We start from the raw sequence: 25,431 nt of genomic DNA, 5'->3' as shown, positions 1-25,431 counted from the left end.
ATTCTCTTCAGATCAGCCATCAGATCAAGATCTTCCGCAAAGAGCAGGCATATGTTCAAAAGAAACCTAGCTGTGGTTTCCGTAGTGTAGTGGTTATCACGTTCGCCTAACACGCGAAAGGTCCCCAGTTCGAAACTGGGCGGAAACATTGACCTTTTTCCCGCGCTGTCTGCAAAAGAAAATGATTCACTTGGTCAATTAAAAAAGACTACGCTTCCAGTCTGAGCATACGCTTACTGTTTGACGAAGACTCTCCCCGTCAGGGAATCGAACCCTGGTCTTCTGCGTGACAGGCAGAGATACTGTCCACTATATTCTCATCAGATCAGCCATCAGATCAAGATCTCCCGCAAAGAGCAGGCATATGTTCAAAAGAAACCTAGCTGTGGTTTCCGTAGTGTAGTGGTTATCACGTTCGCCTAACACGCGAAAGGTCCCCAGTTCGAAACTGGGCGGAAACATTGACCTTTTTCCCGCGCTGTCTGCAAAAGAAAATGATTCACTTGGTCAATTAAAAAAGACTACGCTTCCAGTCTGAGCATACGCTTACTGTTTGACGAAGACTCTCCCCGTCAGGGAATCGAACCCTGGTCTTCTGCGTGACAGGCAGAGATACTGTCCACTATATTCTCTTCAGATCAGCCATCAGATCAAGATCTTCCGCAAAGAGCAGGCATATGTTCAAAAGAAACCTAGCTGTGGTTTCCGTAGTGTAGTGGTTATCACGTTCGCCTAACACGCGAAAGGTCCCCAGTTCGAAACTGGGCGGAAACATTGACCTTTTTCCCGCCCTGTCTGCAAAAGAAAATGATTAACTTGGTCAATTAAAAAAGACTACGCTTCCAGTCTGAGCATACGCTTACTGTTTGACGAAGACTCTACCCGTCAGGGAATCGAACCCTGGTCTTCTGCGTGACAGGCAGAGATACTGTCCACTATATTCTCTTCAGATAAGCCATCAGATCAAGATCTTCCGCAAAGAGCAGGCATATGTTCAAAAGAAACCTAGCCGTGGTTTCCGTAGTGTAGTGGTTATCACGTTCGCCTAACACGCGAAAGGTCCCCAGTTCGAAACTGGGCGGAAACATTGACCTTTTTCCCGCGCTGTCTGCAAAAGAAAATGATTCATTTGGTCAATTAAAAAAGACTACGCTTCCAGTCGGAGCATACGCTTACTGTTTGACGAAGACTCTCCCCGTCAGGGAATCGAACCCTGGTCTTCTGCGTGACAGGCAGAGATACTGTCCACTATATTCTCATCAGATCAGCCATCAGATCAAGATCTTCCGCAAAGAGCAGGCATATGTTCAAAAGAAACCTAGCCGTGGTTTCCGTAGTGTAGTGGTTATCACGTTCGCCTAACACGCGAAAGGTCCCCAGTTCGAAACTGGGCGGAAACATTGACCTTTTTCCCGCCCTGTCTGCAAAAGAAAATGATTAACTTGGTCAATTAAAAAAGACTACGCTTCCAGTCTGAGCATACGCTTACTGTTTGACGAAGACTCTACCCGTCAGGGAATCGAACCCTGGTCTTCTGCGTGACAGGCAGAGATACTGTCCACTATATTCTCTTCAGATCAGCCATCAGATCAAGATCTTCCGCAAAGAGCAGGCATATGTTCAAAAGAAACCTAGCTGTGGTTTCCGTAGTGTAGTGGTTATCACGTTCGCCTAACACGCGAAAGGTCCCCAGTTCGAAACTGGGCGGAAACATTGACCTTTTTCCCGCGCTGTCTGCAAAAGAAAATGATTCACTTGGTCAATTAAAAAAGACTACGCTTCCAGTCTGAGCATACGCTTACTGTTTGACGAAGACTCTCCCCGTCAGGGAATCGAACCCTGTTCTTCTGCGTGACAGGCAGAGATACTGTCCACTATATTCTCATCAGATCAGCCATCAGATCAAGATCTTCCGCAAAGAGCAGGCATATGTTCAAAAGAAACCTAGCCTTGGTTTCCGTAGTGTAGTGGTTATCACGTTCGCCTAACACGCGAAAGGTCCCCAGTTCAAAACTGGGCGGAAACATTGACCTTTTTCCCGCCCTGTCTGCAAAAGAAAATGATTCATTTGGTCAATTAAAAAAGACTACGCTTCCAGTCGGAGCATACGCTTACTGTTTGACGAAGACTCTCCCCGTCAGGGAATCGAACCCTGGTCTTCTGCGTGACAGGCAGAGATACTGTCCACTATATTCTCATCAGATCAGCCATCAGATCAAGATCTTCCGCAAAGAGCAGGCATATGTTCAAAAGAAACCTAGCCGTGGTTTCCGTAGTGTAGTGGTTATCACGTTCGCCTAACACGCGAAAGGTCCCCAGTTCGAAACTGGGCGGAAACATTGACCTTTTTCCCGCGCTGTCTGCAAAAGAAAATGATTCACTTGGTCAATTAAAAAAGACTACGCTTCCAGTCTGAGCATACGCTTACTGTTTGACGAAGACTCTACCCGTCAGGGAATCGAACCCTGGTCTTCTGCGTGACAGGCAGAGATACTGTCCACTATATTCTCTTCAGATCAGCCATCAGATCAAGATCTTCCGCAAAGAGCAGGTATAGTTCAAAAGAAACCTAGCTGTGGTTTCCGTAGTGTAGTGGTTATCACGTTCGCCTAACACGCGCAAGGTCCCCAGTTCGAAACTGGGCGGAAACATTGACCTTTTTCCCGCGCTGTCTGCAAAAGAAAATGATTCACTTGGTCAATTAAAAAAGACTACGCTTCCAGTCTGAGCATACGCTTACTGTTTGACGAAGACTCTCCCCGTCAGGGAATCGAACCCTGTTCTTCTGCGTGACAGGCAGAGATACTGTCCACTATATTCTTATCAGATCAGCCATCAGATCAAGATCTTCCGCAAAGAGCAGGCATATGTTCAAAAGAAACCTAGCCTTGGTTTCCGTAGTGTAGTGGTTATCACGTTCGCCTAACACGCGAAAGGTCCCCAGTTCAAAACTGGGCGGAAACATTGACCTTTTTCCCGCCCTGTCTGCAAAAGAAAATGATTCATTTGGTCAATTAAAAAAGACTACGCTTCCAGTCTGAGCATACGCTTACTGTTTGACGAAGACTCTCCCCGTCAGGGAATCGAACCCTGTTCTTCTGCGTGACAGGCAGAGATACTGTCCACTATATTCTCATCAGATCAGCCATCAGATCAAGATCTTCCGCAAAGAGCAGGCATATGTTCAAAAGAAACCTAGCCTTGGTTTCCGTAGTGTAGTGGTTATCACGTTCGCCTAACACGCGAAAGGTCCCCAGTTCAAAACTGGGCGGAAACATTGACCTTTTTCCCGCCCTGTCTGCAAAAGAAAATGATTCATTTGGTCAATTAAAAAAGACTACGCTTCCAGTCGGAGCATACGCTTACTGTTTGACGAAGACTCTCCCCGTCAGGGAATCGAACCCTGGTCTTCTGCGTGACAGGCAGAGATACTGTCCACTATATTCTCTTCAGATCAGCCATCAGATCAAGATCTTCCGCAAAGAGCAGGCATATGTTCAAAAGAAACCTAGCTGTGGTTTCCGTAGTGTAGTGGTTATCACGTTCGCCTAACACGCGAAAGGTCCCCAGTTCGAAACTGGGCGGAAACATTGACCTTTTTCCCGCGCTGTCTGCAAAAGAAAATGATTCACTTGGTCAATTAAAAAAGACTACGCTTCCAGTCTGAGCATACGCTTACTGTTTGACGAAGACTCTCCCCGTCAGGGAATCGAACCCTGGTCTTCTGCGTGACAGGCAGAGATACTGTCCACTATATTCTCATCAGATCAGCCATCAGATCAAGATCTCCCGCAAAGAGCAGGCATATGTTCAAAAGAAACCTAGCTGTGGTTTCCGTAGTGTAGTGGTTATCACGTTCGCCTAACACGCGAAAGGTCCCCAGTTCGAAACTGGGCGGAAACATTGACCTTTTTCCCGCGCTGTCTGCAAAAGAAAATGATTCACTTGGTCAATTAAAAAAGACTACGCTTCCAGTCTGAGCATACGCTTACTGTTTGACGAAGACTCTCCCCGTCAGGGAATCGAACCCTGTTCTTCTGCGTGACAGGCAGAGATACTGTCCACTATATTCTCATCAGATCAGCCATCAGATCAAGATCTTCCGCAAAGAGCAGGCATATGTTCAAAAGAAACCTAGCCTTGGTTTCCGTAGTGTAGTGGTTATCACGTTCGCCTAACACGCGAAAGGTCCCCAGTTCAAAACTGGGCGGAAACATTGACCTTTTTCCCGCCCTGTCTGCAAAAGAAAATGATTCATTTGGTCAATTAAAAAAGACTACGCTTCCAGTCGGAGCATACGCTTACTGTTTGACGAAGACTCTCCCCGTCAGGGAATCGAACCCTGGTCTTCTGCGTGACAGGCAGAGATACTGTCCACTATATTCTCTTCAGATCAGCCATCAGATCAAGATCTTCCGCAAAGAGCAGGCATATGTTCAAAAGAAACCTAGCTGTGGTTTCCGTAGTGTAGTGGTTATCACGTTCGCCTAACACGCGAAAGGTCCCCAGTTCGAAACTGGGCGGAAACATTGACCTTTTTCCCGCGCTGTCTGCAAAAGAAAATGATTCACTTGGTCAATTAAAAAAGACTACGCTTCCAGTCTGAGCATACGCTTACTGTTTGACGAAGACTCTCCCCGTCAGGGAATCGAACCCTGGTCTTCTGCGTGACAGGCAGAGATACTGTCCACTATATTCTCATCAGATCAGCCATCAGATCAAGATCTCCCGCAAAGAGCAGGCATATGTTCAAAAGAAACCTAGCTGTGGTTTCCGTAGTGTAGTGGTTATCACGTTCGCCTAACACGCGAAAGGTCCCCAGTTCGAAACTGGGCGGAAACATTGACCTTTTTCCCGCGCTGTCTGCAAAAGAAAATGATTCACTTGGTCAATTAAAAAAGACTACGCTTCCAGTCTGAGCATACGCTTACTGTTTGACGAAGACTCTCCCCGTCAGGGAATCGAACCCTGGTCTTCTGCGTGACAGGCAGAGATACTGTCCACTATATTCTCTTCAGATCAGCCATCAGATCAAGATCTTCCGCAAAGAGCAGGCATATGTTCAAAAGAAACCTAGCTGTGGTTTCCGTAGTGTAGTGGTTATCACGTTCGCCTAACACGCGAAAGGTCCCCAGTTCGAAACTGGGCGGAAACATTGACCTTTTTCCCGCCCTGTCTGCAAAAGAAAATGATTAACTTGGTCAATTAAAAAAGACTACGCTTCCAGTCTGAGCATACGCTTACTGTTTGACGAAGACTCTACCCGTCAGGGAATCGAACCCTGGTCTTCTGCGTGACAGGCAGAGATACTGTCCACTATATTCTCTTCAGATAAGCCATCAGATCAAGATCTTCCGCAAAGAGCAGGCATATGTTCAAAAGAAACCTAGCCGTGGTTTCCGTAGTGTAGTGGTTATCACGTTCGCCTAACACGCGAAAGGTCCCCAGTTCGAAACTGGGCGGAAACATTGACCTTTTTCCCGCGCTGTCTGCAAAAGAAAATGATTCATTTGGTCAATTAAAAAAGACTACGCTTCCAGTCGGAGCATACGCTTACTGTTTGACGAAGACTCTCCCCGTCAGGGAATCGAACCCTGGTCTTCTGCGTGACAGGCAGAGATACTGTCCACTATATTCTCATCAGATCAGCCATCAGATCAAGATCTTCCGCAAAGAGCAGGCATATGTTCAAAAGAAACCTAGCCGTGGTTTCCGTAGTGTAGTGGTTATCACGTTCGCCTAACACGCGAAAGGTCCCCAGTTCGAAACTGGGCGGAAACATTGACCTTTTTCCCGCCCTGTCTGCAAAAGAAAATGATTAACTTGGTCAATTAAAAAAGACTACGCTTCCAGTCTGAGCATACGCTTACTGTTTGACGAAGACTCTACCCGTCAGGGAATCGAACCCTGGTCTTCTGCGTGACAGGCAGAGATACTGTCCACTATATTCTCTTCAGATCAGCCATCAGATCAAGATCTTCCGCAAAGAGCAGGCATATGTTCAAAAGAAACCTAGCTGTGGTTTCCGTAGTGTAGTGGTTATCACGTTCGCCTAACACGCGAAAGGTCCCCAGTTCGAAACTGGGCGGAAACATTGACCTTTTTCCCGCGCTGTCTGCAAAAGAAAATGATTCACTTGGTCAATTAAAAAAGACTACGCTTCCAGTCTGAGCATACGCTTACTGTTTGACGAAGACTCTCCCCGTCAGGGAATCGAACCCTGTTCTTCTGCGTGACAGGCAGAGATACTGTCCACTATATTCTCATCAGATCAGCCATCAGATCAAGATCTTCCGCAAAGAGCAGGCATATGTTCAAAAGAAACCTAGCCTTGGTTTCCGTAGTGTAGTGGTTATCACGTTCGCCTAACACGCGAAAGGTCCCCAGTTCAAAACTGGGCGGAAACATTGACCTTTTTCCCGCCCTGTCTGCAAAAGAAAATGATTCATTTGGTCAATTAAAAAAGACTACGCTTCCAGTCGGAGCATACGCTTACTGTTTGACGAAGACTCTCCCCGTCAGGGAATCGAACCCTGGTCTTCTGCGTGACAGGCAGAGATACTGTCCACTATATTCTCATCAGATCAGCCATCAGATCAAGATCTTCCGCAAAGAGCAGGCATATGTTCAAAAGAAACCTAGCCGTGGTTTCCGTAGTGTAGTGGTTATCACGTTCGCCTAACACGCGAAAGGTCCCCAGTTCGAAACTGGGCGGAAACATTGACCTTTTTCCCGCGCTGTCTGCAAAAGAAAATGATTCACTTGGTCAATTAAAAAAGACTACGCTTCCAGTCTGAGCATACGCTTACTGTTTGACGAAGACTCTACCCGTCAGGGAATCGAACCCTGGTCTTCTGCGTGACAGGCAGAGATACTGTCCACTATATTCTCTTCAGATCAGCCATCAGATCAAGATCTTCCGCAAAGAGCAGGTATAGTTCAAAAGAAACCTAGCTGTGGTTTCCGTAGTGTAGTGGTTATCACGTTCGCCTAACACGCGCAAGGTCCCCAGTTCGAAACTGGGCGGAAACATTGACCTTTTTCCCGCGCTGTCTGCAAAAGAAAATGATTCACTTGGTCAATTAAAAAAGACTACGCTTCCAGTCTGAGCATACGCTTACTGTTTGACGAAGACTCTCCCCGTCAGGGAATCGAACCCTGTTCTTCTGCGTGACAGGCAGAGATACTGTCCACTATATTCTCATCAGATCAGCCATCAGATCAAGATCTTCCGCAAAGAGCAGGCATATGTTCAAAAGAAACCTAGCCTTGGTTTCCGTAGTGTAGTGGTTATCACGTTCGCCTAACACGCGAAAGGTCCCCAGTTCAAAACTGGGCGGAAACATTGACCTTTTTCCCGCCCTGTCTGCAAAAGAAAATGATTCATTTGGTCAATTAAAAAAGACTACGCTTCCAGTCGGAGCATACGCTTACTGTTTGACGAAGACTCTCCCCGTCAGGGAATCGAACCCTGGTCTTCTGCGTGACAGGCAGAGATACTGTCCACTATATTCTCATCAGATCAGCCATCAGATCAAGATCTTCCGCAAAGAGCAGGCATATGTTCAAAAGAAACCTAGCCGTGGTTTCCGTAGTGTAGTGGTTATCACGTTCGCCTAACACGCGAAAGGTCCCCAGTTCGAAACTGGGCGGAAACATTGACCTTTTTCCCGCGCTGTCTGCAAAAGAAAATGATTCACTTGGTCAATTAAAAAAGACTACGCTTCCAGTCTGAGCATACGCTTACTGTTTGACGAAGACTCTACCCGTCAGGGAATCGAACCCTGGTCTTCTGCGTGACAGGCAGAGATACTGTCCACTATATTCTCTTCAGATCAGCCATCAGATCAAGATCTTCCGCAAAGAGCAGGTATAGTTCAAAAGAAACCTAGCTGTGGTTTCCGTAGTGTAGTGGTTATCACGTTCGCCTAACACGCGCAAGGTCCCCAGTTCGAAACTGGGCGGAAACATTGACCTTTTTCCCGCGCTGTCTGCAAAAGAAAATGATTCACTTGGTCAATTAAAAAAGACTACGCTTCCAGTCTGAGCATACGCTTACTGTTTGACGAAGACTCTCCCCGTCAGGGAATCGAACCCTGTTCTTCTGCGTGACAGGCAGAGATACTGTCCACTATATTCTCATCAGATCAGCCATCAGATCAAGATCTTCCGCAAAGAGCAGGCATATGTTCAAAAGAAACCTAGCCTTGGTTTCCGTAGTGTAGTGGTTATCACGTTCGCCTAACACGCGAAAGGTCCCCAGTTCAAAACTGGGCGGAAACATTGACCTTTTTCCCGCCCTGTCTGCAAAAGAAAATGATTCATTTGGTCAATTAAAAAAGACTACGCTTCCAGTCGGAGCATACGCTTACTGTTTGACGAAGACTCTCCCCGTCAGGGAATCGAACCCTGGTCTTCTGCGTGACAGGCAGAGATACTGTCCACTATATTCTCATCAGATCAGCCATCAGATCAAGATCTTCCGCAAAGAGCAGGCATATGTTCAAAAGAAACCTAGCCGTGGTTTCCGTAGTGTAGTGGTTATCACGTTCGCCTAACACGCGAAAGGTCCCCAGTTCGAAACTGGGCGGAAACATTGACCTTTTTCCCGCCCTGTCTGCAAAAGAAAATGATTAACTTGGTCAATTAAAAAAGACTACGCTTCCAGTCTGAGCATACGCTTACTGTTTGACGAAGACTCTACCCGTCAGGGAATCGAACCCTGGTCTTCTGCGTGACAGGCAGAGATACTGTCCACTATATTCTCTTCAGATCAGCCATCAGATCAAGATCTTCCGCAAAGAGCAGGCATATGTTCAAAAGAAACCTAGCTGTGGTTTCCGTAGTGTAGTGGTTATCACGTTCGCCTAACACGCGAAAGGTCCCCAGTTCGAAACTGGGCGGAAACATTGACCTTTTTCCCGCGCTGTCTGCAAAAGAAAATGATTCACTTGGTCAATTAAAAAAGACTACGCTTCCAGTCTGAGCATACGCTTACTGTTTGACGAAGACTCTCCCCGTCAGGGAATCGAACCCTGTTCTTCTGCGTGACAGGCAGAGATACTGTCCACTATATTCTCATCAGATCAGCCATCAGATCAAGATCTTCCGCAAAGAGCAGGCATATGTTCAAAAGAAACCTAGCCTTGGTTTCCGTAGTGTAGTGGTTATCACGTTCGCCTAACACGCGAAAGGTCCCCAGTTCAAAACTGGGCGGAAACATTGACCTTTTTCCCGCCCTGTCTGCAAAAGAAAATGATTCATTTGGTCAATTAAAAAAGACTACGCTTCCAGTCGGAGCATACGCTTACTGTTTGACGAAGACTCTCCCCGTCAGGGAATCGAACCCTGGTCTTCTGCGTGACAGGCAGAGATACTGTCCACTATATTCTCTTCAGATCAGCCATCAGATCAAGATCTTCCGCAAAGAGCAGGCATATGTTCAAAAGAAACCTAGCTGTGGTTTCCGTAGTGTAGTGGTTATCACGTTCGCCTAACACGCGAAAGGTCCCCAGTTCGAAACTGGGCGGAAACATTGACCTTTTTCCCGCGCTGTCTGCAAAAGAAAATGATTCACTTGGTCAATTAAAAAAGACTACGCTTCCAGTCTGAGCATACGCTTACTGTTTGACGAAGACTCTCCCCGTCAGGGAATCGAACCCTGGTCTTCTGCGTGACAGGCAGAGATACTGTCCACTATATTCTCATCAGATCAGCCATCAGATCAAGATCTCCCGCAAAGAGCAGGCATATGTTCAAAAGAAACCTAGCTGTGGTTTCCGTAGTGTAGTGGTTATCACGTTCGCCTAACACGCGAAAGGTCCCCAGTTCGAAACTGGCCGGAAACATTGACCTTTTTCCCGCGCTGTCTGCAAAAGAAAATGATTCACTTGGTCAATTAAAAAAGACTACGCTTCCAGTCTGAGCATACGCTTACTGTTTGACGAAGACTCTCCCCGTCAGGGAATCGAACCCTGTTCTTCTGCGTGACAGGCAGAGATACTGTCCACTATATTCTCATCAGATCAGCCATCAGATCAAGATCTTCCGCAAAGAGCAGGCATATGTTCAAAAGAAACCTAGCCTTGGTTTCCGTAGTGTAGTGGTTATCACGTTCGCCTAACACGCGAAAGGTCCCCAGTTCAAAACTGGGCGGAAACATTGACCTTTTTCCCGCCCTGTCTGCAAAAGAAAATGATTCATTTGGTCAATTAAAAAAGACTACGCTTCCAGTCGGAGCATACGCTTACTGTTTGACGAAGACTCTACCCGTCAGGGAATCGAACCCTGGTCTTCTGCGTGACAGGCAGAGATACTGTCCACTATATTCTCTTCAGGTAAGCCATCAGATCAAGATCTTCCGCAAAGAGCAGGCATATGTTCAAAAGAAACCTAGCCGTGGTTTCCGTAGTGTAGTGGTTATCACGTTCGCCTAACACGCGAAAGGTCCCCAGTTCGAAACTGGGCGGAAACATTGACCTTTTTCCCGCGCTGTCTGCAAAAGAAAATGATTCATTTGGTCAATTAAAAAAGACTACGCTTCCAGTCGGAGCATACGCTTACTGTTTGACGAAGACTCTCCCCGTCAGGGAATCGAACCCTGGTCTTCTGCGTGACAGGCAGAGATACTGTCCACTATATTCTCATCAGATCAGCCATCAGATCAAGATCTTCCGCAAAGAGCAGGCATATGTTCAAAAGAAACCTAGCCGTGGTTTCCGTAGTGTAGTGGTTATCACGTTCGCCTAACACGCGAAAGGTCCCCAGTTCGAAACTGGGCGGAAACATTGACCTTTTTCCCGCCCTGTCTGCAAAAGAAAATGATTAACTTGGTCAATTAAAAAAGACTACGCTTCCAGTCTGAGCATACGCTTACTGTTTGACGAAGACTCTACCCGTCAGGGAATCGAACCCTGGTCTTCTGCGTGACAGGCAGAGATACTGTCCACTATATTCTCTTCAGATCAGCCATCAGATCAAGATCTTCCGCAAAGAGCAGGCATATGTTCAAAAGAAACCTAGCTGTGGTTTCCGTAGTGTAGTGGTTATCACGTTCGCCTAACACGCGAAAGGTCCCCAGTTCGAAACTGGGCGGAAACATTGACCTTTTTCCCGCGCTGTCTGCAAAAGAAAATGATTCACTTGGTCAATTAAAAAAGACTACGCTTCCAGTCTGAGCATACGCTTACTGTTTGACGAAGACTCTCCCCGTCAGGGAATCGAACCCTGTTCTTCTGCGTGACAGGCAGAGATACTGTCCACTATATTCTCATCAGATCAGCCATCAGATCAAGATCTTCCGCAAAGAGCAGGCATATGTTCAAAAGAAACCTAGCCTTGGTTTCCGTAGTGTAGTGGTTATCACGTTCGCCTAACACGCGAAAGGTCCCCAGTTCAAAACTGGGCGGAAACATTGACCTTTTTCCCGCCCTGTCTGCAAAAGAAAATGATTCATTTGGTCAATTAAAAAAGACTACGCTTCCAGTCGGAGCATACGCTTACTGTTTGACGAAGACTCTCCCCGTCAGGGAATCGAACCCTGGTCTTCTGCGTGACAGGCAGAGATACTGTCCACTATATTCTCTTCAGATCAGCCATCAGATCAAGATCTTCCGCAAAGAGCAGGCATATGTTCAAAAGAAACCTAGCTGTGGTTTCCGTAGTGTAGTGGTTATCACGTTCGCCTAACACGCGAAAGGTCCCCAGTTCGAAACTGGGCGGAAACATTGACCTTTTTCCCGCGCTGTCTGCAAAAGAAAATGATTCACTTGGTCAATTAAAAAAGACTACGCTTCCAGTCTGAGCATACGCTTACTGTTTGACGAAGACTCTCCCCGTCAGGGAATCGAACCCTGGTCTTCTGCGTGACAGGCAGAGATACTGTCCACTATATTCTCATCAGATCAGCCATCAGATCAAGATCTCCCGCAAAGAGCAGGCATATGTTCAAAAGAAACCTAGCTGTGGTTTCCGTAGTGTAGTGGTTATCACGTTCGCCTAACACGCGAAAGGTCCCCAGTTCGAAACTGGCCGGAAACATTGACCTTTTTCCCGCGCTGTCTGCAAAAGAAAATGATTCACTTGGTCAATTAAAAAAGACTACGCTTCCAGTCTGAGCATACGCTTACTGTTTGACGAAGACTCTCCCCGTCAGGGAATCGAACCCTGTTCTTCTGCGTGACAGGCAGAGATACTGTCCACTATATTCTCATCAGATCAGCCATCAGATCAAGATCTTCCGCAAAGAGCAGGCATATGTTCAAAAGAAACCTAGCCTTGGTTTCCGTAGTGTAGTGGTTATCACGTTCGCCTAACACGCGAAAGGTCCCCAGTTCAAAACTGGGCGGAAACATTGACCTTTTTCCCGCCCTGTCTGCAAAAGAAAATGATTCATTTGGTCAATTAAAAAAGACTACGCTTCCAGTCGGAGCATACGCTTACTGTTTGACGAAGACTCTACCCGTCAGGGAATCGAACCCTGGTCTTCTGCGTGACAGGCAGAGATACTGTCCACTATATTCTCTTCAGGTAAGCCATCAGATCAAGATCTTCCGCAAAGAGCAGGCATATGTTCAAAAGAAACCTAGCCGTGGTTTCCGTAGTGTAGTGGTTATCACGTTCGCCTAACACGCGAAAGGTCCCCAGTTCGAAACTGGGCGGAAACATTGACCTTTTTCCCGCGCTGTCTGCAAAAGAAAATGATTCATTTGGTCAATTAAAAAAGACTACGCTTCCAGTCGGAGCATACGCTTACTGTTTGACGAAGACTCTCCCCGTCAGGGAATCGAACCCTGGTCTTCTGCGTGACAGGCAGAGATACTGTCCACTATATTCTCATCAGATCAGCCATCAGATCAAGATCTTCCGCAAAGAGCAGGCATATGTTCAAAAGAAACCTAGCCGTGGTTTCCGTAGTGTAGTGGTTATCACGTTCGCCTAACACGCGAAAGGTCCCCAGTTCGAAACTGGGCGGAAACATTGACCTTTTTCCCGCCCTGTCTGCAAAAGAAAATGATTAACTTGGTCAATTAAAAAAGACTACGCTTCCAGTCTGAGCATACGCTTACTGTTTGACGAAGACTCTACCCGTCAGGGAATCGAACCCTGGTCTTCTGCGTGACAGGCAGAGATACTGTCCACTATATTCTCTTCAGATCAGCCATCAGATCAAGATCTTCCGCAAAGAGCAGGCATATGTTCAAAAGAAACCTAGCTGTGGTTTCCGTAGTGTAGTGGTTATCACGTTCGCCTAACACGCGAAAGGTCCCCAGTTCGAAACTGGGCGGAAACATTGACCTTTTTCCCGCGCTGTCTGCAAAAGAAAATGATTCACTTGGTCAATTAAAAAAGACTACGCTTCCAGTCTGAGCATACGCTTACTGTTTGACGAAGACTCTCCCCGTCAGGGAATCGAACCCTGTTCTTCTGCGTGACAGGCAGAGATACTGTCCACTATATTCTCATCAGATCAGCCATCAGATCAAGATCTTCCGCAAAGAGCAGGCATATGTTCAAAAGAAACCTAGCCTTGGTTTCCGTAGTGTAGTGGTTATCACGTTCGCCTAACACGCGAAAGGTCCCCAGTTCAAAACTGGGCGGAAACATTGACCTTTTTCCCGCCCTGTCTGCAAAAGAAAATGATTCATTTGGTCAATTAAAAAAGACTACGCTTCCAGTCGGAGCATACGCTTACTGTTTGACGAAGACTCTCCCCGTCAGGGAATCGAACCCTGGTCTTCTGCGTGACAGGCAGAGATACTGTCCACTATATTCTCATCAGATCAGCCATCAGATCAAGATCTCCCGCAAAGAGCAGGCATATGTTCAAAAGAAACCTAGCTGTGGTTTCCGTAGTGTAGTGGTTATCACGTTCGCCTAACACGCGAAAGGTCCCCAGTTCGAAACTGGGCGGAAACATTGACCTTTTTCCCGCGCTGTCTGCAAAAGAAAATGATTCACTTGGTCAATTAAAAAAGACTACGCTTCCAGTCTGAGCATACGCTTACTGTTTGACGAAGACTCTCCCCGTCAGGGAATCGAACCCTGTTCTTCTGCGTGACAGGCAGAGATACTGTCCACTATATTCTCATCAGATCAGCCATCAGATCAAGATCTTCCGCAAAGAGCAGGCATATGTTCAAAAGAAACCTAGCCTTGGTTTCCGTAGTGTAGTGGTTATCACGTTCGCCTAACACGCGAAAGGTCCCCAGTTCAAAACTGGGCGGAAACATTGACCTTTTTCCCGCCCTGTCTGCAAAAGAAAATGATTCATTTGGTCAATTAAAAAAGACTACGCTTCCAGTCGGAGCATACGCTTACTGTTTGACGAAGACTCTACCCGTCAGGGAATCGAACCCTGGTCTTCTGCGTGACAGGCAGAGATACTGTCCACTATATTCTCTTCAGATAAGCCATCAGATCAAGATCTTCCGCAAAGAGCAGGCATATGTTCAAAAGAAACCTAGCCGTGGTTTCCGTAGTGTAGTGGTTATCACGTTCGCCTAACACGCGAAAGGTCCCCAGTTCGAAACTGGGCGGAAACATTGACCTTTTTCCCGCGCTGTCTGCAAAAGAAAATGATTCATTTGGTCAATTAAAAAAGACTACGCTTCCAGTCGGAGCATACGCTTACTGTTTGACGAAGACTCTCCCCGTCAGGGAATCGAACCCTGGTCTTCTGCGTGACAGGCAGAGATACTGTCCACTATATTCTCATCAGATCAGCCATCAGATCAAGATCTTCCGCAAAGAGCAGGCATATGTTCAAAAGAAACCTAGCCGTGGTTTCCGTAGTGTAGTGGTTATCACGTTCGCCTAACACGCGAAAGGTCCCCAGTTCGAAACTGGGCGGAAACATTGACCTTTTTCCCGCCCTGTCTGCAAAAGAAAATGATTAACTTGGTCAATTAAAAAAGACTACGCTTCCAGTCTGAGCATACGCTTACTGTTTGACGAAGACTCTACCCGTCAGGGAATCGAACCCTGGTCTTCTGCGTGACAGGCAGAGATACTGTCCACTATATTCTCTTCAGATCAGCCATCAGATCAAGATCTTCCGCAAAGAGCAGGCATATGTTCAAAAGAAACCTAGCTGTGGTTTCCGTAGTGTAGTGGTTATCACGTTCGCCTAACACGCGAAAGGTCCCCAGTTCGAAACTGGGCGGAAACATTGACCTTTTTCCCGCGCTGTCTGCAAAAGAAAATGATTCACTTGGTCAATTAAAAAAGACTACGCTTCCAGTCTGAGCATACGCTTACTGTTTGACGAAGACTCTCCCCGTCAGGGAATCGAACCCTGTTCTTCTGCGTGACAGGCAGAGATACTGTCCACTATATTCTCATCAGATCAGCCATCAGATCAAGATCTTCCGCAAAGAGCAGGCATATGTTCAAAAGAAACCTAGCCTTGGTTTCCGTAGTGTAGTGGTTATCACGTTCGCCTAACACGCGAAAGGTCCCCAGTTCAAAACTGGGCGGAAACATTGACCTTTTTCCCGCCCTGTCTGCAAAAGAAAATGATTCATTTGGTCAATTAAAAAAGACTACGCTTCCAGTCGGAGCATACGCTTACTGTTTGACGAAGACTCTCCCCGTCAGGGAATCGAACCCTGGTCTTCTGCGTGACAGGCAGAGATACTGTCCACTATATTCTCATCAGATCAGCCATCAGATCAAGATCTTCCGCAAAGAGCAGGCATATGTTCAAAAGATACCTAGCCGTGGTTTCCGTAGTGTAGTGGTTATCACGTTCGCCTAACACGCGAAAGGTCCCCAGTTCGAAACTGGGCGGAAACATTGACCTTTTTCCCGCCCTGTCTGCAAAAGAAAATGATTAACTTGGTCAATTAAAAAAGACTACGCTTCCAGTCTGAGCATACGCTTACTGTTTGACGAAGACTCTACCCGTCAGGGAATCGAACCCTGGTCTTCTGCGTGACAGGCAGAGATACTGTCCACTATATTCTCTTCAGATCAGCCATCAGATCAAGATCTTCCGCAAAGAGCAGGCATATGTTCAAAAGAAACCTAGCTGTGGTTTCCGTAGTGTAGTGGTTATCACGTTCGCCTAACACGCGCAAGGTCCCCAGTTCGAAACTGGGCGGAAACATTGACCTTTTTCCCGCGCTGTCTGCAAAAGAAAATGATTCACTTGGTCAATTAAAAAAGACTACGCTTCCAGTCTGAGCATACGCTTACTGTTTGACGAAGACTCTCCCCGTCAGGGAATCGAACCCTGTTCTTCTGCGTGACAGGCAGAGATACTGTCCACTATATTCTCATCAGATCAGCCATCAGATCAAGATCTTCCGCAAAGAGCAGGCATATGTTCAAAAGAAACCTAGCCTTGGTTTCCGTAGTGTAGTGGTTATCACGTTCGCCTAACACGCGAAAGGTCCCCAGTTCAAAACTGGGCGGAAACATTGACCTTTTTCCCGCCCTGTCTGCAAAAGAAAATGATTCATTTGGTCAATTAAAAAAGACTACGCTTCCAGTCGGAGCATACGCTTACTGTTTGACGAAGACTCTCCCCGTCAGGGAATCGAACCCTGGTCTTCTGCGTGACAGGCAGAGATACTGTCCACTATATTCTCTTCAGATAAGCCATCAGATCAAGATCTTCCGCAAAGAGCAGGCATATGTTCAAAAGAAACCTAGCCGTGGTTTCCGTAGTGTAGTGGTTATCACGTTCGCCTAACACGCGAAAGGTCCCCAGTTCGAAACTGGGCGGAAACATTGACCTTTTTCCCGCCCTGTCTGCAAAAGAAAATGATTAACTTGGTCAATTAAAAAAGACTACGCTTCCAGTCTGAGCATACGCTTACTGTTTGACGAAGACTCTACCCGTCAGGGAATCGAACCCTGGTCTTCTGCGTGACAGGCAGAGATACTGTCCACTATATTCTCTTCAGATAAGCCATCAGATCAAGATCTTCCGCAAAGAGCAGGCATATGTTCAAAAGAAACCTAGCCGTGGTTTCCGTAGTGTAGTGGTTATCACGTTCGCCTAACACGCGAAAGGTCCCCAGTTCGAAACTGGGCGGAAACATTGACCTTTTTCCCGCGCTGTCTGCAAAAGAAAATGATTCATTTGGTCAATTAAAAAAGACTACGCTTCCAGTCGGAGCATACGCTTACTGTTTGACGAAGACTCTCCCCGTCAGGGAATCGAACCCTGGTCTTCTGCGTGACAGGCAGAGATACTGTCCACTATATTCTCATCAGATCAGCCATCAGATCAAGATCTTCCGCAAAGAGCAGGCATATGTTCAAAAGAAACCTAGCCGTGGTTTCCGTAGTGTAGTGGTTATCACGTTCGCCTAACACGCGAAAGGTCCCCAGTTCGAAACTGGGCGGAAACATTGACCTTTTTCCCGCCCTGTCTGCAAAAGAAAATGATTAACTTGGTCAATTAAAAAAGACTACGCTTCCAGTCTGAGCATACGCTTACTGTTTGACGAAGACTCTACCCGTCAGGGAATCGAACCCTGGTCTTCTGCGTGACAGGCAGAGATACTGTCCACTATATTCTCTTCAGATCAGCCATCAGATCAAGATCTTCCGCAAAGAGCAGGCATATGTTCAAAAGAAACCTAGCTGTGGTTTCCGTAGTGTAGTGGTTATCACGTTCGCCTAACACGCGAAAGGTCCCCAGTTCGAAACTGGGCGGAAACATTGACCTTTTTCCCGCGCTGTCTGCAAAAGAAAATGATTCACTTGGTCAATTAAAAAAGACTACGCTTCCAGTCTGAGCATACGCTTACTGTTTGACGAAGACTCTCCCCGTCAGGGAATCGAACCCTGTTCTTCTGCGTGACAGGCAGAGATACTGTCCACTATATTCTCATCAGATCAGCCATCAGATCAAGATCTTCCGCAAAGAGCAGGCATATGTTCAAAAGAAACCTAGCCTTGGTTTCCGTAGTGTAGTGGTTATCACGTTCGCCTAACACGCGAAAGGTCCCCAGTTCAAAACTGGGCGGAAACATTGACCTTTTTCCCGCCCTGTCTGCAAAAGAAAATGATTCATTTGGTCAATTAAAAAAGACTACGCTTCCAGTCGGAGCATACGCTTACTGTTTGACGAAGACTCTCCCCGTCAGGGAATCGAACCCTGGTCTTCTGCGTGACAGGCAGAGATACTGTCCACTATATTCTCATCAGATCAGCCATCAGATCAAGATCTTCCGCAAAGAGCAGGCATATGTTCAAAAGAAACCTAGCCGTGGTTTCCGTAGTGTAGTGGTTATCACGTTCGCCTAACACGCGAAAGGTCCCCAGTTCGAAACTGGGCGGAAACATTGACCTTTTTCCCGCCCTGTCTGCAAAAGAAAATGATTAACTTGGTCAATTAAAAAAGACTACGCTTCCAGTCTGAGCATACGCTTACTGTTTGACGAAGACTCTACCCGTCAGGGAATCGAACCCTGGTCTTCTGCGTGACAGGCAGAGATACTGTCCACTATATTCTCTTCAGATCAGCCATCAGATCAAGATCTTCCGCAAAGAGCAGGCATATGTTCAAAAGAAACCTAGCTGTGGTTTCCGTAGTGTAGTGGTTATCACGTTCGCCTAACACGCGCAAGGTCCCCAGTTCGAAACTGGGCGGAAACATTGACCTTTTTCCCGCGCTGTCTGCAAAAGAAAATGATTCACTTGGTCAATTAAAAAAGACTACGCTTCCAGTCTGAGCATACGCTTACTGTTTGACGAAGACTCTCCCCGTCAGGGAATCGAACCCTGTTCTTCTGCGTGACAGGCAGAGATACTGTCCACTATATTCTCATCAGATCAGCCATCAGATCAAGATCTTCCGCAAAGAGCAGGCATATGTTCAAAAGAAACCTAGCCTTGGTTTCCGTAGTGTAGTGGTTATCACGTTCGCCTAACACGCGAAAGGTCCCCAGTTCAAAACTGGGCGGAAACATTGACCTTTTTCCCGCCCTGTCTGCAAAAGAAAATGATTCATTTGGTCAATTAAAAAAGACTACGATTCCAGTCGGAGCATACGCTTACTGTTTGACGAAGACTCTCCCCGTCAGGGAATCGAACCCTGGTCTTCTGCGTGACAGGCAGAGATACTGTCCACTATATTCTCTTCAGATCAGCCATCAGATCAAGATCTTCCGCAAAGAGCAGGCATATGTTCAAAAGAAACCTAGCTGTGGTTTCCGTAGTGTAGTGGTTATCACGTTCGCCTAACACGCGAAAGGTCCCCAGTTCGAAACTGGGCGGAAACATTGACCTTTTTCCCGCGCTGTCTGCAAAAGAAAATGATTCACTTGGTCAATTAAAAAAGACTACGCTTCCAGTCTGAGCATACGCTTACTGTTTGACGAAGACTCTCCCCGTCAGGGAATCGAACCCTGGTCTTCTGCGTGACAGGCAGAGATACTGTCCACTATATTCTCATCAGATCAGCCATCAGATCAAGATCTTCCGCAAAGAGCAGGCATATGTTCAAAAGAAACCTAGCCGTGGTTTCCGTAGTGTAGTGGTTATCACGTTCGCCTAACACGCGAAAGGTCCCCAGTTCGAAACTGGGCGGAAACATTGACCTTTTTCCCGCCCTGTCTGCAAAAGAAAATGATTAACTTGGTCAATTAAAAAAGACTACGCTTCCAGTCTGAGCATACGCTTACTGTTTGACGAAGACTCTACCCGTCAGGGAATCGAACCCTGGTCTTCTGCGTGACAGGCAGAGATACTGTCCACTATATTCTCTTCAGATCAGCCATCAGATCAAGATCTTCCGCAAAGAGCAGGCATATGTTCAAAAGAAACCTAGCTGTGGTTTCCGTAGTGTAGTGGTTATCACGTTCGCCTAACACGCGCAAGGTCCCCAGTTCGAAACTGGGCGGAAACATTGACCTTTTTCCCGCGCTGTCTGCAAAAGAAAATGATTCACTTGGTCAATTAAAAAAGACTACGCTTCCAGTCTGAGCATACGCTTACTGTTTGACGAAGACTCTCCCCGTCAGGGAATCGAACCCTGTTCTTCTGCGTGACAGGCAGAGATACTGTCCACTATATTCTCATCAGATCAGCCATCAGATCAAGATCTTCCGCAAAGAGCAGGCATATGTTCAAAAGAAACCTAGCCTTGGTTTCCGTAGTGTAGTGGTTATCACGTTCGCCTAACACGCGAAAGGTCCCCAGTTCAAAACTGGGCGGAAACATTGACCTTTTTCCCGCCCTGTCTGCAAAAGAAAATGATTCATTTGGTCAATTAAAAAAGACTACGCTTCCAGTCGGAGCATACGCTTACTGTTTGACGAAGACTCTCCCCGTCAGGGAATCGAACCCTGGTCTTCTGCGTGACAGGCAGAGATACTGTCCACTATATTCTCTTCAGATCAGCCATCAGATCAAGATCTTCCGCAAAGAGCAGGCATATGTTCAAAAGAAACCTAGCTGTGGTTTCCGTAGTGTAGTGGTTATCACGTTCGCCTAACACGCGAAAGGTCCCCAGTTCGAAACTGGGCGGAAACATTGACCTTTTTCCCGCGCTGTCTGCAAAAGAAAATGATTCACTTGGTCAATTAAAAAAGACTACGCTTCCAGTCTGAGCATACGCTTACTGTTTGACGAAGACTCTCCCCGTCAGGGAATCGAACCCTGTTCTTCTGCGTGACAGGCAGAGATACTGTCCACTATATTCTCATCAGATCAGCCATCAGATCAAGATCTTCCGCAAAGAGCAGGCATATGTTCAAAAGAAACCTAGCCTTGGTTTCCGTAGTGTAGTGGTTATCACGTTCGCCTAACACGCGAAAGGTCCCCAGTTCAAAACTGGGCGGAAACATTGACCTTTTTCCCGCCCTGTCTGCAAAAGAAAATGATTCATTTGGTCAATTAAAAAAGACTACGCTTCCAGTCGGAGCATACGCTTACTGTTTGACGAAGACTCTACCCGTCAGGGAATCGAACCCTGGTCTTCTGCGTGACAGGCAGAGATACTGTCCACTATATTCTCTTCAGATAAGCCATCAGATCAAGATCTTCCGCAAAGAGCAGGCATATGTTCAAAAGAAACCTAGCCGTGGTTTCCGTAGTGTAGTGGTTATCACGTTCGCCTAACACGCGAAAGGTCCCCAGTTCGAAACTGGGCGGAAACATTGACCTTTTTCCCGCGCTGTCTGCAAAAGAAAATGATTCATTTGGTCAATTAAAAAAGACTACGCTTCCAGTCGGAGCATACGCTTACTGTTTGACGAAGACTCTCCCCGTCAGGGAATCGAACCCTGGTCTTCTGCGTGACAGGCAGAGATACTGTCCACTATATTCTCATCAGATCAGCCATCAGATCAAGATCTTCCGCAAAGAGCAGGCATATGTTCAAAAGAAACCTAGCCGTGGTTTCCGTAGTGTAGTGGTTATCACGTTCGCCTAACACGCGAAAGGTCCCCAGTTCGAAACTGGGCGGAAACATTGACCTTTTTCCCGCCCTGTCTGCAAAAGAAAATGATTAACTTGGTCAATTAAAAAAGACTACGCTTCCAGTCTGAGCATACGCTTACTGTTTGACGAAGACTCTACCCGTCAGGGAATCGAACCCTGGTCTTCTGCGTGACAGGCAGAGATACTGTCCACTATATTCTCTTCAGATCAGCCATCAGATCAAGATCTTCCGCAAAGAGCAGGCATATGTTCAAAAGAAACCTAGCTGTGGTTTCCGTAGTGTAGTGGTTATCACGTTCGCCTAACACGCGAAAGGTCCCCAGTTCGAAACTGGGCGGAAACATTGACCTTTTTCCCGCGCTGTCTGCAAAAGAAAATGATTCACTTGGTCAATTAAAAAAGACTACGCTTCCAGTCTGAGCATACGCTTACTGTTTGACGAAGACTCTCCCCGTCAGGGAATCGAACCCTGTTCTTCTGCGTGACAGGCAGAGATACTGTCCACTATATTCTCATCAGATCAGCCATCAGATCAAGATCTTCCGCAAAGAGCAGGCATATGTTCAAAAGAAACCTAGCCTTGGTTTCCGTAGTGTAGTGGTTATCACGTTCGCCTAACACGCGAAAGGTCCCCAGTTCAAAACTGGGCGGAAACATTGACCTTTTTCCCGCCCTGTCTGCAAAAGAAAATGATTCATTTGGTCAATTAAAAAAGACTACGCTTCCAGTCGGAGCATACGCTTACTGTTTGACGAAGACTCTCCCCGTCAGGGAATCGAACCCTGGTCTTCTGCGTGACAGGCAGAGATACTGTCCACTATATTCTCATCAGATCAGCCATCAGATCAAGATCTTCCGCAAAGAGCAGGCATATGTTCAAAAGATACCTAGCCGTGGTTTCCGTAGTGTAGTGGTTATCACGTTCGCCTAACACGCGAAAGGTCCCCAGTTCGAAACTGGGCGGAAACATTGACCTTTTTCCCGCCCTGTCTGCAAAAGAAAATGATTAACTTGGTCAATTAAAAAAGACTACGCTTCCAGTCTGAGCATACGCTTACTGTTTGACGAAGACTCTACCCGTCAGGGAATCGAACCCTGGTCTTCTGCGTGACAGGCAGAGATACTGTCCACTATATTCTCTTCAGATCAGCCATCAGATCAAGATCTTCCGCAAAGAGCAGGCATATGTTCAAAAGAAACCTAGCTGTGGTTTCCGTAGTGTAGTGGTTATCACGTTCGCCTAACACGCGCAAGGTCCCCAGTTCGAAACTGGGCGGAAACATTGACCTTTTTCCCGCGCTGTCTGCAAAAGAAAATGATTCACTTGGTCAATTAAAAAAGACTACGCTTCCAGTCTGAGCATACGCTTACTGTTTGACGAAGACTCTCCCCGTCAGGGAATCGAACCCTGTTCTTCTGCGTGACAGGCAGAGATACTGTCCACTATATTCTCATCAGATCAGCCATCAGATCAAGATCTTCCGCAAAGAGCAGGCATATGTTCAAAAGAAACCTAGCCTTGGTTTCCGTAGTGTAGTGGTTATCACGTTCGCCTAACACGCGAAAGGTCCCCAGTTCAAAACTGGGCGGAAACATTGACCTTTTTCCCGCCCTGTCTGCAAAAGAAAATGATTCATTTGGTCAATTAAAAAAGACTACGCTTCCAGTCGGAGCATACGCTTACTGTTTGACGAAGACTCTCCCCGTCAGGGAATCGAACCCTGGTCTTCTGCGTGACAGGCAGAGATACTGTCCACTATATTCTCTTCAGATAAGCCATCAGATCAAGATCTTCCGCAAAGAGCAGGCATATGTTCAAAAGAAACCTAGCCGTGGTTTCCGTAGTGTAGTGGTTATCACGTTCGCCTAACACGCGAAAGGTCCCCAGTTCGAAACTGGGCGGAAACATTGACCTTTTTCCCGCCCTGTCTGCAAAAGAAAATGATTAACTTGGTCAATTAAAAAAGACTACGCTTCCAGTCTGAGCATACGCTTACTGTTTGACGAAGACTCTACCCGTCAGGGAATCGAACCCTGGTCTTCTGCGTGACAGGCAGAGATACTGTCCACTATATTCTCTTCAGATAAGCCATCAGATCAAGATCTTCCGCAAAGAGCAGGCATATGTTCAAAAGAAACCTAGCCGTGGTTTCCGTAGTGTAGTGGTTATCACGTTCGCCTAACACGCGAAAGGTCCCCAGTTCGAAACTGGGCGGAAACATTGACCTTTTTCCCGCGCTGTCTGCAAAAGAAAATGATTCATTTGGTCAATTAAAAAAGACTACGCTTCCAGTCGGAGCATACGCTTACTGTTTGACGAAGACTCTCCCCGTCAGGGAATCGAACCCTGGTCTTCTGCGTGACAGGCAGAGATACTGTCCACTATATTCTCATCAGATCAGCCATCAGATCAAGATCTTCCGCAAAGAGCAGGCATATGTTCAAAAGAAACCTAGCCGTGGTTTCCGTAGTGTAGTGGTTATCACGTTCGCCTAACACGCGAAAGGTCCCCAGTTCGAAACTGGGCGGAAACATTGACCTTTTTCCCGCCCTGTCTGCAAAAGAAAATGATTAACTTGGTCAATTAAAAAAGACTACGCTTCCAGTCTGAGCATACGCTTACTGTTTGACGAAGACTCTACCCGTCAGGGAATCGAACCCTGGTCTTCTGCGTGACAGGCAGAGATACTGTCCACTATATTCTCTTCAGATCAGCCATCAGATCAAGATCTTCCGCAAAGAGCAGGCATATGTTCAAAAGAAACCTAGCTGTGGTTTCCGTAGTGTAGTGGTTATCACGTTCGCCTAACACGCGAAAGGTCCCCAGTTCGAAACTGGGCGGAAACATTGACCTTTTTCCCGCGCTGTCTGCAAAAGAAAATGATTCACTTGGTCAATTAAAAAAGACTACGCTTCCAGTCTGAGCATACGCTTACTGTTTGACGAAGACTCTCCCCGTCAGGGAATCGAACCCTGTTCTTCTGCGTGACAGGCAGAGATACTGTCCACTATATTCTCATCAGATCAGCCATCAGATCAAGATCTTCCGCAAAGAGCAGGCATATGTTCAAAAGAAACCTAGCCTTGGTTTCCGTAGTGTAGTGGTTATCACGTTCGCCTAACACGCGAAAGGTCCCCAGTTCAAAACTGGGCGGAAACATTGACCTTTTTCCCGCCCTGTCTGCAAAAGAAAATGATTCATTTGGTCAATTAAAAAAGACTACGCTTCCAGTCGGAGCATACGCTTACTGTTTGACGAAGACTCTCCCCGTCAGGGAATCGAACCCTGGTCTTCTGCGTGACAGGCAGAGATACTGTCCACTATATTCTCATCAGATCAGCCATCAGATCAAGATCTTCCGCAAAGAGCAGGCATATGTTCAAAAGAAACCTAGCCGTGGTTTCCGTAGTGTAGTGGTTATCACGTTCGCCTAACACGCGAAAGGTCCCCAGTTCGAAACTGGGCGGAAACATTGACCTTTTTCCCGCCCTGTCTGCAAAAGAAAATGATTAACTTGGTCAATTAAAAAAGACTACGCTTCCAGTCTGAGCATACGCTTACTGTTTGACGAAGACTCTACCCGTCAGGGAATCGAACCCTGGTCTTCTGCGTGACAGGCAGAGATACTGTCCACTATATTCTCTTCAGATCAGCCATCAGATCAAGATCTTCCGCAAAGAGCAGGCATATGTTCAAAAGAAACCTAGCTGTGGTTTCCGTAGTGTAGTGGTTATCACGTTCGCCTAACACGCGCAAGGTCCCCAGTTCGAAACTGGGCGGAAACATTGACCTTTTTCCCGCGCTGTCTGCAAAAGAAAATGATTCACTTGGTCAATTAAAAAAGACTACGCTTCCAGTCTGAGCATACGCTTACTGTTTGACGAAGACTCTCCCCGTCAGGGAATCGAACCCTGTTCTTCTGCGTGACAGGCAGAGATACTGTCCACTATATTCTCATCAGATCAGCCATCAGATCAAGATCTTCCGCAAAGAGCAGGCATATGTTCAAAAGAAACCTAGCCTTGGTTTCC

General features: G+C 46.7%; 49 non-coding genes across 49 annotated transcripts; all 49 read left to right on the top strand.

Moving 5' to 3' along the window:
• Nucleotides 1-75: 75 nt before the first annotated feature.
• trnav-aac (transfer RNA valine (anticodon AAC)) lies at nt 76-148 on the top strand. The gene has a single exon. It is a non-coding gene; the product is annotated as a tRNA-Val (tRNA).
• Nucleotides 149-388: 240 nt separating this feature from the next.
• trnav-aac (transfer RNA valine (anticodon AAC)) lies at nt 389-461 on the top strand. Its single transcript has one exon. It is a non-coding gene; the product is annotated as a tRNA-Val (tRNA).
• A 240-nt stretch (nt 462-701) lies between these two features.
• trnav-aac (transfer RNA valine (anticodon AAC)) lies at nt 702-774 on the top strand. Its single transcript has one exon. It is a non-coding gene; the product is annotated as a tRNA-Val (tRNA).
• Nucleotides 775-1,014: 240 nt separating this feature from the next.
• trnav-aac (transfer RNA valine (anticodon AAC)) lies at nt 1,015-1,087 on the top strand. The gene has a single exon. It is a non-coding gene; the product is annotated as a tRNA-Val (tRNA).
• A 240-nt stretch (nt 1,088-1,327) lies between these two features.
• trnav-aac (transfer RNA valine (anticodon AAC)) lies at nt 1,328-1,400 on the top strand. Its single transcript has one exon. It is a non-coding gene; the product is annotated as a tRNA-Val (tRNA).
• A 240-nt stretch (nt 1,401-1,640) lies between these two features.
• On the top strand, nt 1,641-1,713 carry trnav-aac (transfer RNA valine (anticodon AAC)). Its single transcript has one exon. It is a non-coding gene; the product is annotated as a tRNA-Val (tRNA).
• A 553-nt stretch (nt 1,714-2,266) lies between these two features.
• trnav-aac (transfer RNA valine (anticodon AAC)) lies at nt 2,267-2,339 on the top strand. Its single transcript has one exon. It is a non-coding gene; the product is annotated as a tRNA-Val (tRNA).
• A 1,178-nt stretch (nt 2,340-3,517) lies between these two features.
• On the top strand, nt 3,518-3,590 carry trnav-aac (transfer RNA valine (anticodon AAC)). Its single transcript has one exon. It is a non-coding gene; the product is annotated as a tRNA-Val (tRNA).
• Nucleotides 3,591-3,830: 240 nt separating this feature from the next.
• trnav-aac (transfer RNA valine (anticodon AAC)) lies at nt 3,831-3,903 on the top strand. The gene has a single exon. It is a non-coding gene; the product is annotated as a tRNA-Val (tRNA).
• A 553-nt stretch (nt 3,904-4,456) lies between these two features.
• On the top strand, nt 4,457-4,529 carry trnav-aac (transfer RNA valine (anticodon AAC)). The gene has a single exon. It is a non-coding gene; the product is annotated as a tRNA-Val (tRNA).
• Nucleotides 4,530-4,769: 240 nt separating this feature from the next.
• Nucleotides 4,770-4,842, top strand: trnav-aac (transfer RNA valine (anticodon AAC)). The gene has a single exon. It is a non-coding gene; the product is annotated as a tRNA-Val (tRNA).
• Nucleotides 4,843-5,082: 240 nt separating this feature from the next.
• Nucleotides 5,083-5,155, top strand: trnav-aac (transfer RNA valine (anticodon AAC)). The gene has a single exon. It is a non-coding gene; the product is annotated as a tRNA-Val (tRNA).
• A 240-nt stretch (nt 5,156-5,395) lies between these two features.
• trnav-aac (transfer RNA valine (anticodon AAC)) lies at nt 5,396-5,468 on the top strand. The gene has a single exon. It is a non-coding gene; the product is annotated as a tRNA-Val (tRNA).
• Nucleotides 5,469-5,708: 240 nt separating this feature from the next.
• Nucleotides 5,709-5,781, top strand: trnav-aac (transfer RNA valine (anticodon AAC)). The gene has a single exon. It is a non-coding gene; the product is annotated as a tRNA-Val (tRNA).
• Nucleotides 5,782-6,021: 240 nt separating this feature from the next.
• trnav-aac (transfer RNA valine (anticodon AAC)) lies at nt 6,022-6,094 on the top strand. Its single transcript has one exon. It is a non-coding gene; the product is annotated as a tRNA-Val (tRNA).
• A 553-nt stretch (nt 6,095-6,647) lies between these two features.
• Nucleotides 6,648-6,720, top strand: trnav-aac (transfer RNA valine (anticodon AAC)). Its single transcript has one exon. It is a non-coding gene; the product is annotated as a tRNA-Val (tRNA).
• An 865-nt stretch (nt 6,721-7,585) lies between these two features.
• trnav-aac (transfer RNA valine (anticodon AAC)) lies at nt 7,586-7,658 on the top strand. The gene has a single exon. It is a non-coding gene; the product is annotated as a tRNA-Val (tRNA).
• An 865-nt stretch (nt 7,659-8,523) lies between these two features.
• Nucleotides 8,524-8,596, top strand: trnav-aac (transfer RNA valine (anticodon AAC)). The gene has a single exon. It is a non-coding gene; the product is annotated as a tRNA-Val (tRNA).
• Nucleotides 8,597-8,836: 240 nt separating this feature from the next.
• Nucleotides 8,837-8,909, top strand: trnav-aac (transfer RNA valine (anticodon AAC)). Its single transcript has one exon. It is a non-coding gene; the product is annotated as a tRNA-Val (tRNA).
• A 553-nt stretch (nt 8,910-9,462) lies between these two features.
• trnav-aac (transfer RNA valine (anticodon AAC)) lies at nt 9,463-9,535 on the top strand. The gene has a single exon. It is a non-coding gene; the product is annotated as a tRNA-Val (tRNA).
• An 866-nt stretch (nt 9,536-10,401) lies between these two features.
• On the top strand, nt 10,402-10,474 carry trnav-aac (transfer RNA valine (anticodon AAC)). Its single transcript has one exon. It is a non-coding gene; the product is annotated as a tRNA-Val (tRNA).
• Nucleotides 10,475-10,714: 240 nt separating this feature from the next.
• trnav-aac (transfer RNA valine (anticodon AAC)) lies at nt 10,715-10,787 on the top strand. The gene has a single exon. It is a non-coding gene; the product is annotated as a tRNA-Val (tRNA).
• Nucleotides 10,788-11,027: 240 nt separating this feature from the next.
• trnav-aac (transfer RNA valine (anticodon AAC)) lies at nt 11,028-11,100 on the top strand. Its single transcript has one exon. It is a non-coding gene; the product is annotated as a tRNA-Val (tRNA).
• Nucleotides 11,101-11,653: 553 nt separating this feature from the next.
• Nucleotides 11,654-11,726, top strand: trnav-aac (transfer RNA valine (anticodon AAC)). The gene has a single exon. It is a non-coding gene; the product is annotated as a tRNA-Val (tRNA).
• Nucleotides 11,727-12,592: 866 nt separating this feature from the next.
• On the top strand, nt 12,593-12,665 carry trnav-aac (transfer RNA valine (anticodon AAC)). Its single transcript has one exon. It is a non-coding gene; the product is annotated as a tRNA-Val (tRNA).
• Nucleotides 12,666-12,905: 240 nt separating this feature from the next.
• On the top strand, nt 12,906-12,978 carry trnav-aac (transfer RNA valine (anticodon AAC)). The gene has a single exon. It is a non-coding gene; the product is annotated as a tRNA-Val (tRNA).
• A 240-nt stretch (nt 12,979-13,218) lies between these two features.
• trnav-aac (transfer RNA valine (anticodon AAC)) lies at nt 13,219-13,291 on the top strand. Its single transcript has one exon. It is a non-coding gene; the product is annotated as a tRNA-Val (tRNA).
• Nucleotides 13,292-13,844: 553 nt separating this feature from the next.
• On the top strand, nt 13,845-13,917 carry trnav-aac (transfer RNA valine (anticodon AAC)). Its single transcript has one exon. It is a non-coding gene; the product is annotated as a tRNA-Val (tRNA).
• Nucleotides 13,918-14,470: 553 nt separating this feature from the next.
• Nucleotides 14,471-14,543, top strand: trnav-aac (transfer RNA valine (anticodon AAC)). Its single transcript has one exon. It is a non-coding gene; the product is annotated as a tRNA-Val (tRNA).
• Nucleotides 14,544-14,783: 240 nt separating this feature from the next.
• Nucleotides 14,784-14,856, top strand: trnav-aac (transfer RNA valine (anticodon AAC)). Its single transcript has one exon. It is a non-coding gene; the product is annotated as a tRNA-Val (tRNA).
• A 240-nt stretch (nt 14,857-15,096) lies between these two features.
• trnav-aac (transfer RNA valine (anticodon AAC)) lies at nt 15,097-15,169 on the top strand. Its single transcript has one exon. It is a non-coding gene; the product is annotated as a tRNA-Val (tRNA).
• Nucleotides 15,170-15,722: 553 nt separating this feature from the next.
• On the top strand, nt 15,723-15,795 carry trnav-aac (transfer RNA valine (anticodon AAC)). The gene has a single exon. It is a non-coding gene; the product is annotated as a tRNA-Val (tRNA).
• Nucleotides 15,796-16,661: 866 nt separating this feature from the next.
• trnav-aac (transfer RNA valine (anticodon AAC)) lies at nt 16,662-16,734 on the top strand. Its single transcript has one exon. It is a non-coding gene; the product is annotated as a tRNA-Val (tRNA).
• Nucleotides 16,735-16,974: 240 nt separating this feature from the next.
• trnav-aac (transfer RNA valine (anticodon AAC)) lies at nt 16,975-17,047 on the top strand. The gene has a single exon. It is a non-coding gene; the product is annotated as a tRNA-Val (tRNA).
• Nucleotides 17,048-17,287: 240 nt separating this feature from the next.
• Nucleotides 17,288-17,360, top strand: trnav-aac (transfer RNA valine (anticodon AAC)). The gene has a single exon. It is a non-coding gene; the product is annotated as a tRNA-Val (tRNA).
• A 240-nt stretch (nt 17,361-17,600) lies between these two features.
• Nucleotides 17,601-17,673, top strand: trnav-aac (transfer RNA valine (anticodon AAC)). The gene has a single exon. It is a non-coding gene; the product is annotated as a tRNA-Val (tRNA).
• A 553-nt stretch (nt 17,674-18,226) lies between these two features.
• On the top strand, nt 18,227-18,299 carry trnav-aac (transfer RNA valine (anticodon AAC)). Its single transcript has one exon. It is a non-coding gene; the product is annotated as a tRNA-Val (tRNA).
• An 866-nt stretch (nt 18,300-19,165) lies between these two features.
• Nucleotides 19,166-19,238, top strand: trnav-aac (transfer RNA valine (anticodon AAC)). The gene has a single exon. It is a non-coding gene; the product is annotated as a tRNA-Val (tRNA).
• Nucleotides 19,239-19,478: 240 nt separating this feature from the next.
• trnav-aac (transfer RNA valine (anticodon AAC)) lies at nt 19,479-19,551 on the top strand. The gene has a single exon. It is a non-coding gene; the product is annotated as a tRNA-Val (tRNA).
• Nucleotides 19,552-20,417: 866 nt separating this feature from the next.
• On the top strand, nt 20,418-20,490 carry trnav-aac (transfer RNA valine (anticodon AAC)). The gene has a single exon. It is a non-coding gene; the product is annotated as a tRNA-Val (tRNA).
• A 553-nt stretch (nt 20,491-21,043) lies between these two features.
• Nucleotides 21,044-21,116, top strand: trnav-aac (transfer RNA valine (anticodon AAC)). The gene has a single exon. It is a non-coding gene; the product is annotated as a tRNA-Val (tRNA).
• A 240-nt stretch (nt 21,117-21,356) lies between these two features.
• trnav-aac (transfer RNA valine (anticodon AAC)) lies at nt 21,357-21,429 on the top strand. The gene has a single exon. It is a non-coding gene; the product is annotated as a tRNA-Val (tRNA).
• Nucleotides 21,430-21,669: 240 nt separating this feature from the next.
• On the top strand, nt 21,670-21,742 carry trnav-aac (transfer RNA valine (anticodon AAC)). The gene has a single exon. It is a non-coding gene; the product is annotated as a tRNA-Val (tRNA).
• A 553-nt stretch (nt 21,743-22,295) lies between these two features.
• trnav-aac (transfer RNA valine (anticodon AAC)) lies at nt 22,296-22,368 on the top strand. The gene has a single exon. It is a non-coding gene; the product is annotated as a tRNA-Val (tRNA).
• Nucleotides 22,369-23,234: 866 nt separating this feature from the next.
• On the top strand, nt 23,235-23,307 carry trnav-aac (transfer RNA valine (anticodon AAC)). Its single transcript has one exon. It is a non-coding gene; the product is annotated as a tRNA-Val (tRNA).
• A 240-nt stretch (nt 23,308-23,547) lies between these two features.
• On the top strand, nt 23,548-23,620 carry trnav-aac (transfer RNA valine (anticodon AAC)). The gene has a single exon. It is a non-coding gene; the product is annotated as a tRNA-Val (tRNA).
• A 240-nt stretch (nt 23,621-23,860) lies between these two features.
• trnav-aac (transfer RNA valine (anticodon AAC)) lies at nt 23,861-23,933 on the top strand. Its single transcript has one exon. It is a non-coding gene; the product is annotated as a tRNA-Val (tRNA).
• Nucleotides 23,934-24,173: 240 nt separating this feature from the next.
• trnav-aac (transfer RNA valine (anticodon AAC)) lies at nt 24,174-24,246 on the top strand. The gene has a single exon. It is a non-coding gene; the product is annotated as a tRNA-Val (tRNA).
• Nucleotides 24,247-24,799: 553 nt separating this feature from the next.
• Nucleotides 24,800-24,872, top strand: trnav-aac (transfer RNA valine (anticodon AAC)). The gene has a single exon. It is a non-coding gene; the product is annotated as a tRNA-Val (tRNA).
• Nucleotides 24,873-25,431: the final 559 nt, after the last annotated feature.

This window comes from Pungitius pungitius, unplaced genomic scaffold, assembly GCF_949316345.1.
Source record: "Pungitius pungitius unplaced genomic scaffold, fPunPun2.1 scaffold_33, whole genome shotgun sequence".
In the NCBI taxonomy this organism is placed as follows: Eukaryota; Metazoa; Chordata; class Actinopteri; order Perciformes; family Gasterosteidae; genus Pungitius; species Pungitius pungitius.
The sequence above is the reverse complement of the archived record's forward strand: the minus strand, read 5'-3'. Positions and strand labels throughout refer to the sequence as shown.